A 17,044-nucleotide genomic window follows, 5' to 3' on the forward strand; every position below is an offset into this window, starting at 1 on the left:
TTTAAAAAAAGTTATGGCCAACCTAGTAGGTGTGAAGTAGTATTTCATTACAGTTTTGATGTGCATTTCCCTGGTGACTAATGACGTTGAACATCTTTTCATGTGCTTGTTGACCATTTTTATGTCTTCTTTGGAGAAATGTCTATTCAAGTCCTTTGCCTACTTTTTAATTAGGTTGTTTGTCTTTTTATTGTCGAGTTGTAAGAGCTCTTTACATATTCTGATACTATATTCTTATCAGACATATGATTTGCCAATTTTTTCTTCCATTCTGTAGATTGTGTTTTCACTCTCTTGATAGTGTCCTTTGATGTACAAAAATTTTAAATTTTGATCAATTCTAATTAATCTATTTTTCTTTTGTTGCTTATGCTTGTGGTATCAAATCTAAGAAGCCATTGCCAAATCCAAGGTCATGAAAATTTATGCCTGTGTTTTCTTCTATGAGTTTTATAGTTTTAGCTCTTAGAATTTAGGTGTTTGATCTATTTTTTAATTACAGTAACATTGGTTTATAACATTATATAAATTTCAGATGTGCATCATTGTATTTAAATTTCTGTGTAGATTACATTGCATTCACCACCCAAATACTAATTACAATCCATCACCACACACATGTGCCACACACCCTTTCACCCTCCTCCCTCCCTGTTCCCCTCTGGTAACCACTGATCCAATATCTCTTTCTATGTGTTTGTTTGCTGTTGTTTTTATCTTCTACTTATGAGTGAGATGATATGATATTTGACTCTCTCCCTCTGACGTATTTCACTTAGCATAATACCCTCAAGGTCCATCCATGTTGTCACAAATAGCTGGATTTCATCATTTCTTATGGCTGAGTAGTATTGCATTATGTATATATACTACATCTTTTTTATCCATTCATCCCTTCATGAGCACCTAGTTTGCTTCCAAGTCTTGGCTATTGTCAGTGATGCTGCGATGAACATAGGGGTGCATGTATCTTTATGCATTTGTATTTCCATGTTTCGATAAATGCCCAGCAGTGGAATAGCTGGATCGTATGATAGATCTATTCTTGATTTTTTGAAGAATCTCCATACTGTTTTCCATAGTGACTGCATCAGTTTGCACTCCCACCATCAGTGTATGAGGGTTCCCTTCTCTCCACATCCTCTCCAACACTTGTTTCCTGTCTTTTTAATTATAGCCGTTCTGATGGGAGTGAGGTGATATCTCATTGTAGTTTTGATTTGTATTTCCCTGATAGTTAATGATGTTGAACATCTTTTCATGTGCCTGTGGGCCATCTGTACATCTTTGGAGAAATGTCTGTTCAGATCTTTTGCCCACTTTTTAATTGGGTTGTTAGTTTTTTTATTGTTGAGATGTATGACTTCTTTGTATATTTTGGATATTAACCCCTTATCAGATATATGGTTTGCAAATATCTTTTCCCAATTGTTAAGTTGTCTTTTCATTTTGTTGATGGTTTCCTTTGATGTGCAGAAGCTTTTTAGTTTGATGTAATTCCATTTGTTTATTTTTTTCTGTTGTTTCCCTTGCCCCATCAGTCTTTGATCTATTTGAGTTAGTTTTTATATATGGTGTGAGGTAAGGGTCCCACTAATTCTTTTGCATGTGAATATCCAGTTCTCCCAGTACCATGTGTCAAAGAGACCATTCTTTTCCCATTGAATGGCCTTGGCACTCTTGTTGAAAATCAGTTGACTATAGATTATGGGCTCATTTCTGGACTCTTAAGTCCATTCCACTCATCTATATGTTTGTCCTTATGCCAACACCACACTGTTTTGATTAGTGTAGCTTTGTATTAAGTTTTGCAATCAGCAAGTGAGAGTCCATCAACTTTGGTCTTCTTCAAGATTGTTTTGGCTTTGGGGTCCTTTGCAATTTCATGTACATTTTAGCATTAACTTTTCCATTTCTGCAAAAATGATGTTGGGACTTTGATAGGGATTGCACTGAATCTATAGATCGCTTTGGAGAGTGCTGCTATCTTTACAATATTATGTCTTCTAATCTATGAACACAGAATATCTTTTTATTTATTTAAGTCTTTATTTCAGTAGCATTTTGTAGTTTTCAGTATGTAAGTCTTGCACCTCCTTGGTTAAATTTATTCCTAGGTATTTTATTCTTTTTGATGCTATTGTAAATGGGATTGTTTTCTTAATTTCCATTTCAGATTGTTCATTGCTCATTTGTAGAAATACAACTGATTTTTGTGTATTGATCTTGTATCCTGCATCTTTGTTTATTTCATTTATTAGCTCTAATAGTTTTTTGGTAGACTTTTTAAGGATTTTATACACATAAGATCATGTCCTTGGTTCTTTTTATTGGAAAAGGGTATTTAGAAATTAAGATCTGGGTCCTAAATGTGGTCATAGCTACTGAGTTATAATTGCTTCTAGAGCCTCTTAGGAGACAGAGCTGGAAAATATACTCCATACATATCTATAAATAATTCTATTTATATATATTAGAAATCATGAGTTCTTAGTGATACCTCCAATGGCAATCCTATTAATGAGACTGGAGTTGGGACTCTGCATGTTTCAAGCAGCAGCCTGCAGTGTCAGAGAAGCCCCAGAGCAGGAAGCAAGAGGTATACTGGTACCAATTCTGTGGCTAGAATAAGAAGTGGTGCAGAGAGGATTTTGAGGCACAAGATGTGTTCAGTATAGTTAGTTTCTGTACTAACTTTCCTTGTTTTCCTCCTGCCTCTCTGGACACTTTTTTCTCAGACTCTTTTTTGGATTTCCTCTGCCCAAGTCTTAAATGCTGAGTGATCCTCTGGGTTCTGCACCAAACCCCCTCTTTACCCTCTCAGTACATTTTCTAGACTAGCTCATTGACTCTCAGGTCTTTGAGTACCTTTGGGTCATAGCTCCAGTACACGTCTTCTGTGCTTCAGATCAAGCTCCTCAACTGCATACCTAATAGTTTGACTAGGATGTTCTGCTGGTGCTGGTCTATCAAACTTGAAATGTCCTAACCTTGTTCATTATGGCCTATTTCACCCTCCCCCCGTGCAACAGGGCTTTCTTCCTTTTGCTCAATGTTTCCTACTTGCCCAAACCAGAAACCTGGGCATCTCCATGGATTCCTACCTCTCCTTCACCCCCTACCACCAAGTCTTCTTGATTCACTCTCCTAAATATCTCAAATCTGTCTATTCAACTTCATTCTCACCGCCACTACATCACTATTATCCCTCACTTGGATTTCAGCATGCTAATTGGCCCTTCAAACCCGTTCTTACCCTTCTAGCCATTAAGAAAATAGGTTCTAAGTTCTAGTCCTGGCTGTGCCACTTATTAACTGTATGATCTTGGTCAGGTGGCTTAATCACTTTAAGGCTCAGTTTTCTCATCTGTAATATGGGGACAAAAACAGTACTTGTTTCATAGGGCAATTGTGAGAAGTAAATGAGGTGATCTAGGTAAAGTTCTTACCATATTGGCTGATTCATATTAAATGGTCAATAAGTGTTGGCTATTATCATTATAATCATTCCAGGGTTCTTCATAATCCAGCCTCTGCTTATTTCTCCAGTTTCTTTTCTGATTGCTTCCTTCTATTCACTTTTTCAGCTTTTCTGAACTTCTTTCAGTTGCTCGAATATCTCATGCTCTCTTGTCTCCAGGCCTTTCCTCTGCTCTCTTTTCCTAGAATTCTCTTCTCTCTCACCCTCCCACCTTATTCATCCTTCTTTACTTATACATTACTTTCTCTGGGAAGTTTTGATTTGGTGTCACTTATCTGTCTTCCAATAACACTTTTTAACTTCTCTTATCAGGAATCTCATCTCGCTGCACTGGAGTTAACTGCTTACTTGTTGGTTTCTGAGCCTCCCTGAGAGCAGGGACCAAGTTACCTTGTTGACTATTGCATCTCCAGTACCTAACACAGTGCTTGACTCACTGAATGAATGAATGGTGATGAATGGGCCACAGCACCACTGTCTGTTTTCTGATCAGTCTGATAAAGTCCTGGGGACAGCCCTGCCTGGCTGCAGGAGTGGGGAGGGCTGAAGGGAGGGCTTTCCTAGTATCATATCAGCCATTAACAGCTGCTGGATTGTTGGCCCCCCGGATCTTAGCTGATCAGTGAGTCCCAGGACGGTTTCTGTAGACATCAGCATGGGGCTACCTTTCCTGTTTTAATCTCCACCAACAGTCTGATGGCCCTTCTCTCGCTGGGGAACATCCCTTGAAAAGATCATCTGATAGTGAAATCTGTTATCTTTAACTCTGAAGTCACTGTGTTATATTTGCCTGAAAGTATTAGATTGAATGTATGTATATTCAGTATTTGATGTGGTCTATCCTATATGTGGTTTTGTATATTGTACATATATCTGAGAAGGTAGTTGTAATAGAAACTGTGAGTGGTTACAGACTGGAAGGATGATGGGGCTGGGCAGGCAGGCCTGGGGCAGCTGGAATTTGTGGTACAAGAAGAGGCAGATGAGTGAGATGGAACAGATGATAAACTGGACTAGGGCTTCCAATCCTTTTGCTCTACTTAGAAATGGGATTATTTGGTTCAGAAGTGCTTTGCCTGAGATCCCATGGGGGCAGGCCCCAGGCCACTGGAGGAGGAATTTGTCCGCCTCTGAGTGGGAACCTAGTGGCCTTGAACCTGCTTCACAGCCACAGGTCCAAGCATACACAAAACCTTTGGCGCTGAGAGAAGGAAGCCGCTGGGGGGCAGCAAAGGCTGGCAGGTTTTTCCTTACAGCTGCTATCCTTTCAAGTACTTTTTTCTTTTTTTAATGATCGGCTCTCACACTCTCAAAGAAATTTAATTTAGAGTGATTTTATAATCAGAACTAGACTGTACGAGCAGAGACCCAATTTGTCATTACCTCTCAGAAATATATTTATTTTTTCCTGTCAGAATTTTACTTTTTCCCCCCTCTTGTCATTTCTAAGAATCGCAGAGCTTTCCTTCGCCCCGGGAAGACCATCCCCGGGCCGACTCGAGTGAGGAGCTGGCGGGGTGGGATGGACAGTGGCAGAGCCGGAGGCCGGGCGGGCTCCGGGAGAGCCGGACCTGGGGGCGCCGCGAGTAGGAGCCCCCCGGGTCTCAGGAACCCGGGGCAGGGCAGGCTTTGCAGCTGCTCAGCACCTCTGGCTACAAGGTGGAGACACCGATCTGATGCCCTGGGAAACAGCTGTAGAAAATGGCTTTTGAGGGAGGAGATTTGGCGAGAGTCACCAAACTATACCTTGCAGTGCAGCGATCTTGGAGCAGTTTGTAAATGTCACCTCTGTCTCAAAACGAAAACAACCCCCTAAGGTTTCGCGCCTTCCAGGAAAGGGCAGTACAGACCTGGCTTGAGACAAATGAGGCGAGCGGAGTTTTTTTCGTGGCTCACAAAAGCAGGCGTGGCGGGACTGGGAGCGGGGCGCAAGGAGGCGCCCGCAAAGGACGAGTTGGGCGGGGTGCTCCTCGAGGTGACAGGAGGAAGCAGGAGGTGGCGGGTAGAGAGGAGGTCCCGCCCCAACCTCGCTCTCCTTTACGGGAAGTGATGTGGGGCCGGACGGAAAACACCCGCCAAAGACCCAAAAAGGCCAGCAGCGACTGGACGCGGCGCGTGCGGAGGCAGAGCGGCGTGGGCACAGCGGGCTGAGCCAGGTGAGCCCGGCAGCTGCCCGAGGTCGGGAGGCGTGCTCCGGCCCCGCGCCCGGCGGGCTCCGATTCATCCCGGAGGGCTGAGCAGGGTAGCAGGCGAGTGGCGGGGCTGGCCCTGGGGCTGGGGCAGGAGGCTGCGGCTCCTCTCTCCCCGCCTCTGGGTGTCTGACCTCGCCAGAAGAGTTGCTTTGCCTCTTCAGGCCCTCAGCACAGACCTCACGATGTCGCTGCCGGGGGTGGAGGTCAGCTTGTGCGAGGTGCGGATGAGGTGCAGTCCCAGCTTGGGACAGGGGCTGAAGTCACCTCCGGGTGGCATCCAGGTGTGAGGGTCCACGTCAGGGGAAAAAGAAACTTCACTGGCAGGAGAGGAGGAAGGTCCCAGACCTCCCGCACTGCCTTCTAGTTCTTTCCTCCCTTCTGTTGTTTTCAGTTGAATTACTTAACATCTTTTACACTCCTGTTGGTGGGGGTCTGAACGGCAAACCGCCTGGGTGGGAGAAGTTTCTCTCTTTTCCTGTCAGTCAGACAGAAAACCCTATCTGGGCAGCCAGGCCCTTGGGTCTTGACTGGTGGTAGGGCTGATGTGAAGACAGGTTTGTGTAACTATTACAAAAGTCTTGTCTCTGTCCCAATAGATCACTGATTAAGCAAAGTCAGGCCTGAAGTAAAGGAAATCTCATGAGCCCTTGACCTGGCCTGCCAGCATGTTGGCTCCTGCTGGCCACCTGGGCCACATGGCCTCGGAATCTTCCTTACCCCTGTGGGCTAACAGCTGTTTTTTCCTACCAGGTGGATTCTCACTTTATGGCTGGCTCATCAGTCAGATGCTGGGAGGGGGAGTAGCGTTATGCCTTATAAGTTTTCTGTAATTACTGCTGATTTAATTTGTTGGTGCTCCACGGTTCAAACTTGCTTTAGGGGCAAAACACAGTCTGGAAAACAAGCTTTCTGCAGATGGTTAGAAATGAAGAAAGGTTAATAAAATGCTGAAAGAACTTGACTGAGGATCATTTTTTCTGTATTTTATGTTGGTTTTCATTCCTACTTTCTTCCTTCCCTTCTTTCTTTCTCCTTCCCTCCCTCCCACCTTCCTTTGCTCCCTCCCTTCCTTAATTTCCATGGCCTGCCTTGATTTTTAATTTTAATGAAGTATAATTTATTTTTTCTTTTGTTGCTTGCACTTTAGTGTCAAATCTAAGAAAGCGTTGCCACATCCAGAGTCATGAATATTTTCGCCTGTGTTTTCTTCTAAGAGGTTTATAGTTTTAGCCCTTAGATTTCAATCTTTGACTCATTTTAAGTTAATTTTTTGGTGTGAGGTGGGGATCTAACTTAAAACTTTTGCATATGGATATCTAGTTCTCCCAGCACCATTTGTTGAAAAGACTGTTTTTCCCCTTTGAATGGTTTTGGCGCCTCTGTTGAAAATCACTCTGTTGTAAGTGTGAGAGTTTCTTTCTAGACTCTCAATTCTATTCCATTGATCTATATGTCTATCCTTTTGATGGTTTCATACTGTCTTTATTACTGTAGCTATGTAATAAGTTTTGAGATCAGGAAGTGTGAGTCCTCCCACTTTGTTCTTCTTTTTCAAGATTGTTCTGGCTATTCTGAATTTCCATATGGAATTTAAGATCAGCTTTTCAATTTCTGTTATCTTAGTTTTTGAACAGATGTAAGGGTTTTGAAGTGGGCAACAATCTCTAGGGACCAACCTCTTGATTTCCCCTCCCAAATCTGCTTTTCACTTAGTCTCCCCATCTCAGTTTATAGCAACTTCCCTCTTCCAGAGGCTCAGGTTAAATATTCTGGAGTTGCCCCTGATTCTTTTCTGCCTCTCGTTCCCCACAGCTAGTCCCTCAGCAAATCACATTGGTTCGACTTTGAAAATAATCCACGATAGGAACCCTTTCTCACCATTTCCACTGCTTCCACTAGGTTCTTATCATTTCTGTCACCTGGATTACTGCACAGGCCTCCTCCAGGGCCACCTGCCTCCACTCTCACTACTCTACAGTCTGTTCTTAACGCAGCAGCTAGAGTCACTCATGTCCCTCACTCCTCTGCTCGAAACTCGCCAGTGGCTTTTTATCTCAGAAGACAAACAAAGTCCTCTTCATGGCCTACAAGCCCCTTGCATGTGTTTGGCTTCATCTTCTGTAACGCTCTCTTTGCTTACTCTGCTTCAGCCACACCTCAGAACCTTTGCACTTCCCCTTTCCTCGGCCTGGAATGCTCTTCCTTCACATGTCTGCATGGCTTTCTCATTCATTTCATTCAGGTCAAAATTCGTTTCTGTAGAGAGGCCTTCTTGTACCATCCCATCTAAAATAGCATCCCTCACCCCACTCATCACTTTCTGCCCCCTTACCTTGCCTTATTTTTCTATAGCACTAACTGTCATCACACACACACACACACGACTATTTGTCTCCCACAGGTAGAATACAAGCTCCATGAAGGTCAGGACTCTGTCTTATTCACAATGGTGTGCCTGGTACCTGGAATGGTTTCTGCGACATATTAAGTCCTAAGAAATATATGTGTTAAATGAATGAAAAGGGAATGAGAGATTGAGGAATGGGAATCACTCTGCTATTTCCTTCTCACTATTCTTTCCCACTTTATCTGAGAGAAGCAATGTCCATAGTTACAGTAACATCTCCTATGTCTCTCCTCTTCTATCCTCCTGTCTCCTCCAAGATAACAGCCTTACTCTCCTAGGAAAGAGAAAAATCGCATTAAGTAGAATGGTGAGGACTTTGGGTCCTTCCTGTGCTGGCAGGGGGAGTTCTCTTCTCTGAGCCAGGGCAGGCTGGGCGGGTCTGTTCAGCACATCTCCAGTGCTTTGGCCTCTCGTGCTGATCTAGGGAGAGAGTGAAATTCTTTGGAAGTTCAAGAAAATGGAAATTCATTTCTTGTTGAATATTTTGTACTACAGTGAATTAGTCTTTCTCTGGCTTCCCACTGAAATTACCAACTCAGAGACTCATTTTGGCATTTAATTACATAACTACTTTAGACAAACTCTTTCCGTGTATGTTGCCATCACCAGATTGTAATATCCTAGAGGCAGAGCACGACTTCAGCTCATTTTTGAGTCTTATACTGTAAGGTATCTCGTTCAATAAACCTTGCCAAATGCACCAATAAGTTAATGAATTAACCTGGATTTATTTTCGTCATGGGAAACTTCTAGTCCATACATTTGATTTTTCTTAGCCAATAGGTGCAAGTATCTTGTTTTAGTCCACCTCATCCTGCTGCTGATACAGCAATATTGGCTACAGTTAAGCCAGGTTTCTTGCTGCCCTTTCTCAGTGAGAATTGAATTAATTAGCCTAGAGAATATGGTAATTTATCTTCTGTGTTATTTTAAAAATTGAATCTGCCTTCCATTGTTATTTAAACTTATCTTGAAATGTGCCCTATCTGTATCTTCACTGCAAAATATGAAAAAGGATTATTTTTACATATATATGGGATATATATTTTTTCCCTAATAAATTATGATAGATTTGATACCTCCTGAAAAACAAAACAGGGCTTGCATGTTTAAGGTGTGAGCCCCTAACTAACTAGATGAGGGGAATCCTTTCACAATGTAAGCGTATATCAAATCATCATGATGTACACTTTAAATATCTTACAATCGTGTATGTCAATTATACTTCAATAAAGCCGAAATTAAAAAAAAAAGAGCCCCTAAGAAGCAAGATTGTCTTGTCATTGTTAAAACAAGATTGCCTTCTGAAGAGAGTAATTTTTCCCTTTCACTGTCTTTCTTTTTGTGCCTTGTGCAGTTTTTGCTTGGACCATATTTATTCCTCTGCCTTTTGGTCAGGAGATTTGAGTTCATGATCTGGTTTCCCTTAAGCTGATTACCTTGGGAGCAGACTTGCTCAGTGAGTTGGAGGAGGAGATAAAGGATTTGTAATTCACTGTGTCCATCTGGTGAGATGTGTGGAGCAGTAAGCATCCAGCTTTTTGGCCTCCTGTCTGGTCATGCAGTACAGAGGTCACACCACATTCTTTTTCTTCTATGATCGAGGTCTACTAACACTCATAGTTTATTTACTGTTAAGTAAAATTTAATGCCTCACTTACTCAAGAGGAAAGTTGAAAGTTATTCCTCCTTTCCTGTTTTTCCTTTTGCCTCTGCTTATGTTACTCCTGAGAAGTCCTCCCATTTAGTGCCTCAGCCACTCTTAGAACCACCCACATGTATGGAATCAGATGGTTGGTTCTTAAAATTGAGCATTTAATGTGGAGTTGGAGTTAGAATGCCAGATTTAGCAAATAAAAAAAAAGAAACTTGCATTTTGGATAAACAACAATTTCTTACTATAAGTATGTTCCATGCAACATTTATACTAAAAAATTATTTGTTGTTTTTATGAAATGCAAATTTAACTGAGTATCTTGCATTTAATCTGACAACCCTAGTCTAGTAAACCCATGTTTATGCACAGGAAATGTGTTGATCATGATAATGTCCAAAGAATGACTGAGCTGTGGCTCATTTTGGTGACTTCATATGTGTCCATCTTAAGGATGGAGAGGAGTATTAGAAATTTAAGGAAGTTGGAGAAGGTTTAGTTTTACTCTAGTCTTTTGTAGTTAAGGAAATTCACATCCAGAGATGTTAAGTCACTTTGTCAAGGTCACACATTTAGTGGCAGAGCAAGAACTAGAACTCCAGGTCCAGTGTTTGGTCTGCTGCTTAATGTCTTTCCTTAAGAGATCATGTATAAGTTGCTTATGTTTTCACGTTGACCCTTAATCACTTCTGTTGTCAGCCTCTCATGATCACTCCATTACCATGTTGTCCTTCGCGCCCCCAGATCCAAATATGGCAGGTAAAGCTGTGCTCCTGAGACCCCCTGGACTTTGCTCTAAGAGCTACATGATGGCTGAAAGCCACCATTTTGGTTGTATTCCCTGTGATGATGACAGAAAGCCTGTCGTTTGATGCGTTTTTATTCCTTTTAAGGTCTTGTTAATATTTTTGTCTCTTTTGAGTTTTTACTGTAAGATGCTCTGATTAAGGCGGACTTACCGAGAACAATTCCACCACAACCAAGTATTGTCTTATTGAAAGCCTCCTGACTTTGCGTGGCCTACTCCTAGGAAACTCCTCATCCCTTTGTGTTTCGGTTGAACAAATATGGAAGATATTTTGTAAGGACCAATGTAGGTAGATAGGTATATGTGTCCTATCCTTTAGAGATGTTTCTTTGTAAAATACTGCATTATTTAAAAATTATTTGTACCTATTTAAGAAAGCAGCCTTTCTTAAATGAACTTGCTTCCTCTGCCACTAGAATACCTTATTTCAGAGCCACTAATCTTGTTTTTTCATAGCTTCGTTGATTAATTCATATAAAGCCTTACCAGCTGCCAGGTCAAAGCATAATAATGAAATTGGTTGCCAAGAGACTGAAAAATCTGTTCATTCTTATTAACTACAGTTCATCTATCCTGCCCTGATCCCACCACATGGGTGCTGGTCAAGTCTTATCTGGGTTTGGCTGGTTACTTATCTCCTGTGTATTGTGTCATTAAAAACAAAGACAGGGTCTCAATCAACTAACTAAACCTTATGGTAAGGTGTTTTTGTTTTTGCTCTGCTAACCCTAATATTGGGAAGGAATGAGACCTGTAGAAATAGGTCGTGACTTAAATGTTCATTTGAGATACCTAAGAATTTTTAAATATAATCTATGGTTGTGGTCAGGATTTTTTTGTTTCTTCCAATATGTGATTAATTTTCATAATGAATCTCACCACTGCAAGGGAGTGACCCCAAGAAGAAGTAAAAAGGTCTAGTAGCCCTTGAAAAGATAATGTGTTGCATATTCAGTCAGATACTGGACACCAAATGTAGCCAAACAAGCTGCTGGCTGGGCTTTTCTTGTCAGGATCAAGGCTAATTCTCCATCACCCCCGCTATGCTTGGGCACAGAGGGCCATGAAGTGGGTTGTGGTCTTTCCTCGCGGAGTGACTCATCCCTTTATCCTGGAGCTGTTGCTTAAACGTGGAGGAACCAACATAGCTGGGAATTAGTAGGCTGGTTTTTAGTCTCTAATATTGCTCATGATTAACTGTGTGATATTATACCAGCAGTTCGCATTTGGGGCTGTTTTTTTTTTGAGGAAGATTAGCCCTGAGCTAACAGCTGCCACCAATCCTCCTCTTTTTTTGCTGAGGAAGCCTGGCCCTGAGCTAACATCCGTGCCCATCTTCCTCTTCTTTATATGTGGGATGCCTGCCACAGCATGGCTTGACAAGTGGTGGCATGTCCGAACCCGGGATCTGAACCGGCGAACCCTGGGTCACCAAAGCGGAATGTGCAAACTTAACCACTGCACCTCCAGGCAGGTGGTGCTGATTTTTAACCGCTTCTCCTCCAGGGATGGTTTGGCAACATCTGGAGACATTTTTGGTTGTCACAACTGGGGAGTGGCCAGGGATGCTGCTAAACATCCCACAGTGTGCAGAACAGTTCCTTGTGATGAAGGATTATCCTGCCCAAAATGTCAGCGGTCCCGAGGCTAAGAAACCCTGCATTAGACAAGTCACGGAACCTGTCTGGCCTGCAGTTTCCTGAGTTACACAGTCTCTCCATCGTGTAAAGTTAACTAAGCCTAACTTCACCTCTGTTGTCTTTCTAACCTCTCCCTCACCCTAAGTCTAAGTCATTAAATGTGGAGTAGGGCCCAGCTATCTGTATTTTTTTTAATCTCCACAAAGGATTCCACAGGGCAGTCAGGACTGAGAACACTGCCCTCAGGGATCGTGTGGAGTGAGGTCCTGTGGAGCTGCCAGGTCGGCCATTTGAGAGGAGTGGACCCTGTGGGGACAGCCTGTCAATAGGAAGTGAGAGCCCGGGCTGCAGGCCTGTCTGATGTGTGATTCAGTATAGGTGGAAGCCTGCCAGAAAGCCCTTAGAGAGCATCGTGACTGAAGCTTTGGTCCTTAAATTCCTCAGAGACCTGGGCTCTCAGTGCCTCTGTGTGATGAGCTCTCAGCTGACCAGAAGTGTCTACTTCCCAAATTTCCAGCTAGCCACCATACCCTTGTGCCAGAGGTGCCTCAGACACCAGAGTTTCCCAAGGAAATAGTAAGTCTGGACAGTTTCTTTGTTAACATTGCATTTCCTGCTTAACAAGAGCCTCTCTAGGCAATTAAATAACAACAAAAACCCCTACCCTAAGTTGTCAGCCCATTTTGCCACCCAGATTAAGAAACCTCACTTATTACACTTACAGCATCATGTACTTTAAGGGCCTGTAGGCACCTTAGAAACCATGTAGCCAAACCTGCCCTTCACATCAGAGGTTCAGAGTTGTGCCCAAGGTCACATGGAGAAGGTTCTAGAAGACAGGTCTGCTGGTTTCCCATTGTTTTCTTGCGATGCCCGTATGCTACTATTTCTTGGTTGTTACCAGTTATTTTTTTTTTTTTTTTTTTTAAAGATTTTATTTTTTCCTTTTTCTCTCCAAAGCCCCCCAGTACATAGTTGTGTATTCTTCGTTGTGGGTTCTTCTAGTTGTGGCATGTGGGACGCTGCCTCAGCGTGGTCTGATGAGCAGTGCCATGTCCGCGCCCAGGATTCGAACTAACGAAACACTGGGCCGCCTGCAGCGGAGCGCGCGAACTTAACCACTCGGCCACGGGGCCAGCCCCGGTTGTTACCAGTTATAAGATGGGCAATCCAAAACTGTGTTGTTCTGTTGTTCAAATGAAGTGGCTTTCAGATGGAACTTTACTAACAACCAGTATATCTTCCTTGAACTCTTCTCAAATATCATAGAAAGTGAAATAGGTACATTATGATTTTCACTTGTGTTAAAGCGGTCCAGAAATAACTGAGTGCTTGCTCAGATATGTGCCAGCTGCTAGTTAAAGGCCACCATCATTTCTTGCCTGTATTGCTGCTTTTCTGGTGCCATTCATGCCCCTCCCCCCCCCCCCGCCATTGCACATTCCTCACACAAAGCCAGTGATCTTTAAAAAATAAAAATCAAATCATATCTTTTTTCTGTTTAAAATTACTTGGGGGCCGGCCTGGTGGCGCAGCAGTTAAGTTTGCACATTCCCTACTTTGGTGGCCCAGGGGTCATCAGTTCAGATCCCTGGTGCGGACATGGCACCGCTTGGTGGGCCATGCTGTGGCAAGTGTCCCACAAATAAAGTAGAGGAAGATGGGCATGGATGTTAGCTCAGGGCCAGTCTTCCTTAGCAAAAAGAGGAGGGTTGGCGGCAGATGTTAGCTCAGGGCTAATCTTCCTCTAAATAAATAAATAAATAAAATTCCTCGGTCGCTTCCCACTGCAGTTGGTATAAGATCTAGATGTTCTAACCACGGTCCCCGTGACTTCAGCTCGTCCCTGTGCCTCCATCTTCTAGCCTCATCTGCTTTGTTTCTGTTGGAAATGCCAAGCTCATGCCTTCCTTAGAGCCTTTGCCCTTGCCCTTAACTCCTCCTCAGTGCTTTTTCTCCAGATCCTCACCTGGCTGGTCCATCTGCTTCATTCAGGTTTAATTTCAAATGTTATGTCCTCAAAGAGGCCTTCCCTGATCACTCTGTTGGAAGTAGCCTTCAGTTACTCTCTATCCTATTATTGCAGTCTTCACAGCACTTATTACTATTTGAAATTATCTTATCTTTATGTTCATTTATTTATTGTCTATCTCTTCTTGCTAAAATGTTCTCACCATGAGGGCAGGACTTTGTCTGTTTTGTGAACTGCTATGTGCTTAGCACCTAGAATAATGCCTGGCACATAGTGGATGCTGAGTTAATAAAGAAGGAATGACAGAGTGAGTAAGCAAGCAGCTGGTGTTAGAGAAGATTGCTTGACAGATTCAGTGCCACATAATTCCTCTTTTGTCCTACACATTGGACTTTTAGTTTTTAAACTAAAACCGGAATGCCAGTTTCTTGATACATGAGAAATGGAACTGTTAAGCAGACTAGATTCTTTTCTTTGAAGACCAATGTACTCACTTCCTATAACAAAAACTCCATGAGAAGCAGATATAAAAGGAGGAGGCTACTTGGAAAGTAAGAACTCAGGGCACAGGGACTTAGAAATCAAAAAGATCCAAGATCTTTAACGCAGGAGGAGGCCTGAAGGGTCACCAGGGTCATAGTAACTGTCTCAAAACTGGCTGCCCATGAAAATCACTTTGGGAGCTGTTATTTAAACATACCCACACAAAACAACACATTTTTCAGTCTCTCCTTTGGAGATTCTGATTTTTAGATTTGGCAGTAGGGCTGGGAATGTGTGTTTTATTTAAAATGCTGCATAGTGGTTGATGGTGCACAGCCAGGTCTAGGAACTGGTGACAGACCCCACCCTATTCCCAGGTGAATAAACTGAGGCTCAGAAAGATCAGTTGCTTCACTCAAGGTCACATGTCGTGAGCGGGGAGATGGCACTCAAATCTCCTAGTCTTCTCTCTGTGCTGTTCAAAACACCCAGTAGGAAAGATTCTCAGGGCCAGAGGCTGCACTGCCTCCGGAAATTGTTGGTGTATTTCTTTCTTCTTTATTTACATGTAACTAACCAGTCTGGTGTCAAACAGGAAATGCTTAGGGCATAGTTTCCCTTTTTTATTACAAAGTTTCAGATCATTACATTTTAGATACTGGGGCTGTCAGTCATGATCAAAGTGTGGTTCTGGGACAACATCATCAGCACCACCTGGGAACTTGTTAGAAATAGCGGATTATCAGACCCACCCAGACCTACTGAATCTGAAACTCTGGATTTAGGGTGCAGAGTCTGTATTTTAAAGCCATCCAGGTGTTTCTGATGCCCACTGAAGCTTGAGAACCACTGTCCACAATGATTTACCAATGTCGCAACTGTTAGTTAAAGCTGCTGGCCTTGGCATTTAGTTGGTGACTCATAAATATCAAGGCCTTAACTTAAGCTAGCCATCTGCTTTCCTTGGTGACATTTATTCAAAACAGGGACTATTGTTATAAATCTTCGTTAGAAGGCCATACGCAAAAAAGCAGGGGGAACGGATTAATATTTATTGAACACCTGCTGTGTATGAGGCACTGTGCGTGAGGCTTTTGTTTTCTCACTTTAATTCTCACAACCATCCTGCTACATAGGTATTATTATCCCTGTTTTACAGGTGTGGAATCTGTGGCTGGTAGAAGTTAGACATGGTCTTCCGTACAGGTTATTTGCCTCGCTGTGTATACATTTTGCTGTTTTCTCTCTAGAGCAGCTGTTCTCAAACTTTATTGTGCATAACCAGGAATCCCCTGGGAAGTTTGTTATAAGTGCAAATTCCCTGGCCTCCCTCTCAGAGATGCTAATTCAGAAGCCTGGGTGGAACCTGGGGCTCTGGATTTTCCTCAGGTCCCCCAGGTGATTCTGATGCATGGCCAGTGGGCATCAGATCATTCTTGGAGAAATTCTGTCCTGGATTCATTGACTCTTGCCCCAGTGATTGGACCAGTTGCCCCTCAGGGCTTCTCTGAGGTTCTGCCGTTCTCCAGTGTTTTGTGCTCGCAGGGCTTGGGCACTGGGCTGGGACACTGGCAGAAGAAATATGATGAGCATAGGAAGAGGGAGCTGGGAGCCTGTATAGAGAAATCTCTTAGACCCTTGGCTGTTCTTGCTCTCTCTGCTGACTCTTAGAGCCCTCCCAGGCCATGTTTTGGGTTTGAGTAACTTGTGATCTTTTCCGTTATCTACCTCAAATTGTGCAACTTTTCTTATAGCAACTTCACCCTTGTGTTGGTGGGGTGCACAGATGTGAGCAGTTTCCTCCAGGCTGTAGTTAAGGTCTATCGAGTACTGAGCTACTTGAGTTTTTTAGGTCAGAAACAGTGTTTCATCAGTCTGATGATAAGATCCCTTATTTTTCAGGGATACAATTGACATATTTAGTGAATGAGTTGTCGATCCTTTAGGAGACAATGATTTGGTGTCATTACGAAGGAATAAAGTAAGATGTAAATTAAAAAAGAATTTCAGGTTTGATGCCTGATGTCCTTTGTGAGGCAGCATGCTGATCTGTCCACAATTTTAGAAACAGCTACTGACATAAATACCCCAGGGCTCCCATGGGATGAAAAAGATGCACATATCAAAAGATGGTGGAAAACTACCAGGCCCTTTGCCCAGTGGAAAAGTCAGCTATGTTGAAATACTAAATTTCTTTAATATGTCTTAGTCCCTGAAACAAATTGTGTTGGACAAGCGTAGAAGGAAATTCGCAAAAGCAAATGTTTCAGTTTCTTGGGATCCTCTATATATAAGGCAAATTATTTTTGCCAGTAAGAAAATAACCAAGGTGCGGGTTAGGTTTCTAAGAATAATTTGTTGTGACTCTGATAGTAGAGTTGATAATAACTGAATACAGTAGCTAGAG

At 42.7% G+C, this 17,044-nt stretch overlaps 1 protein-coding gene across 2 annotated transcripts in view; it reads left to right on the top strand.

Moving 5' to 3' along the window:
* Window positions 1-5,005: 5,005 nt before the first annotated feature.
* Window positions 5,006-17,044, top strand: part of RAB27A (RAB27A, member RAS oncogene family) — a 67,122-nt gene continuing 55,083 nt past the window's right edge. Inside the window, exon 1 of one of the 2 annotated variants that reach the window (XM_070579809.1) lies at window positions 5,006-5,637. The gene's annotated coding sequence lies outside the window, so the exon portion shown is untranslated. The remainder of the gene's footprint in view (window positions 5,638-17,044) is intronic. The other variant, XM_070579792.1, reaches the window with a different exon arrangement.

Source organism: Equus przewalskii, chromosome 1, assembly GCF_037783145.1.
Source record: "Equus przewalskii isolate Varuska chromosome 1, EquPr2, whole genome shotgun sequence".
In the NCBI taxonomy this organism is placed as follows: Eukaryota; Metazoa; Chordata; class Mammalia; order Perissodactyla; family Equidae; genus Equus; species Equus przewalskii.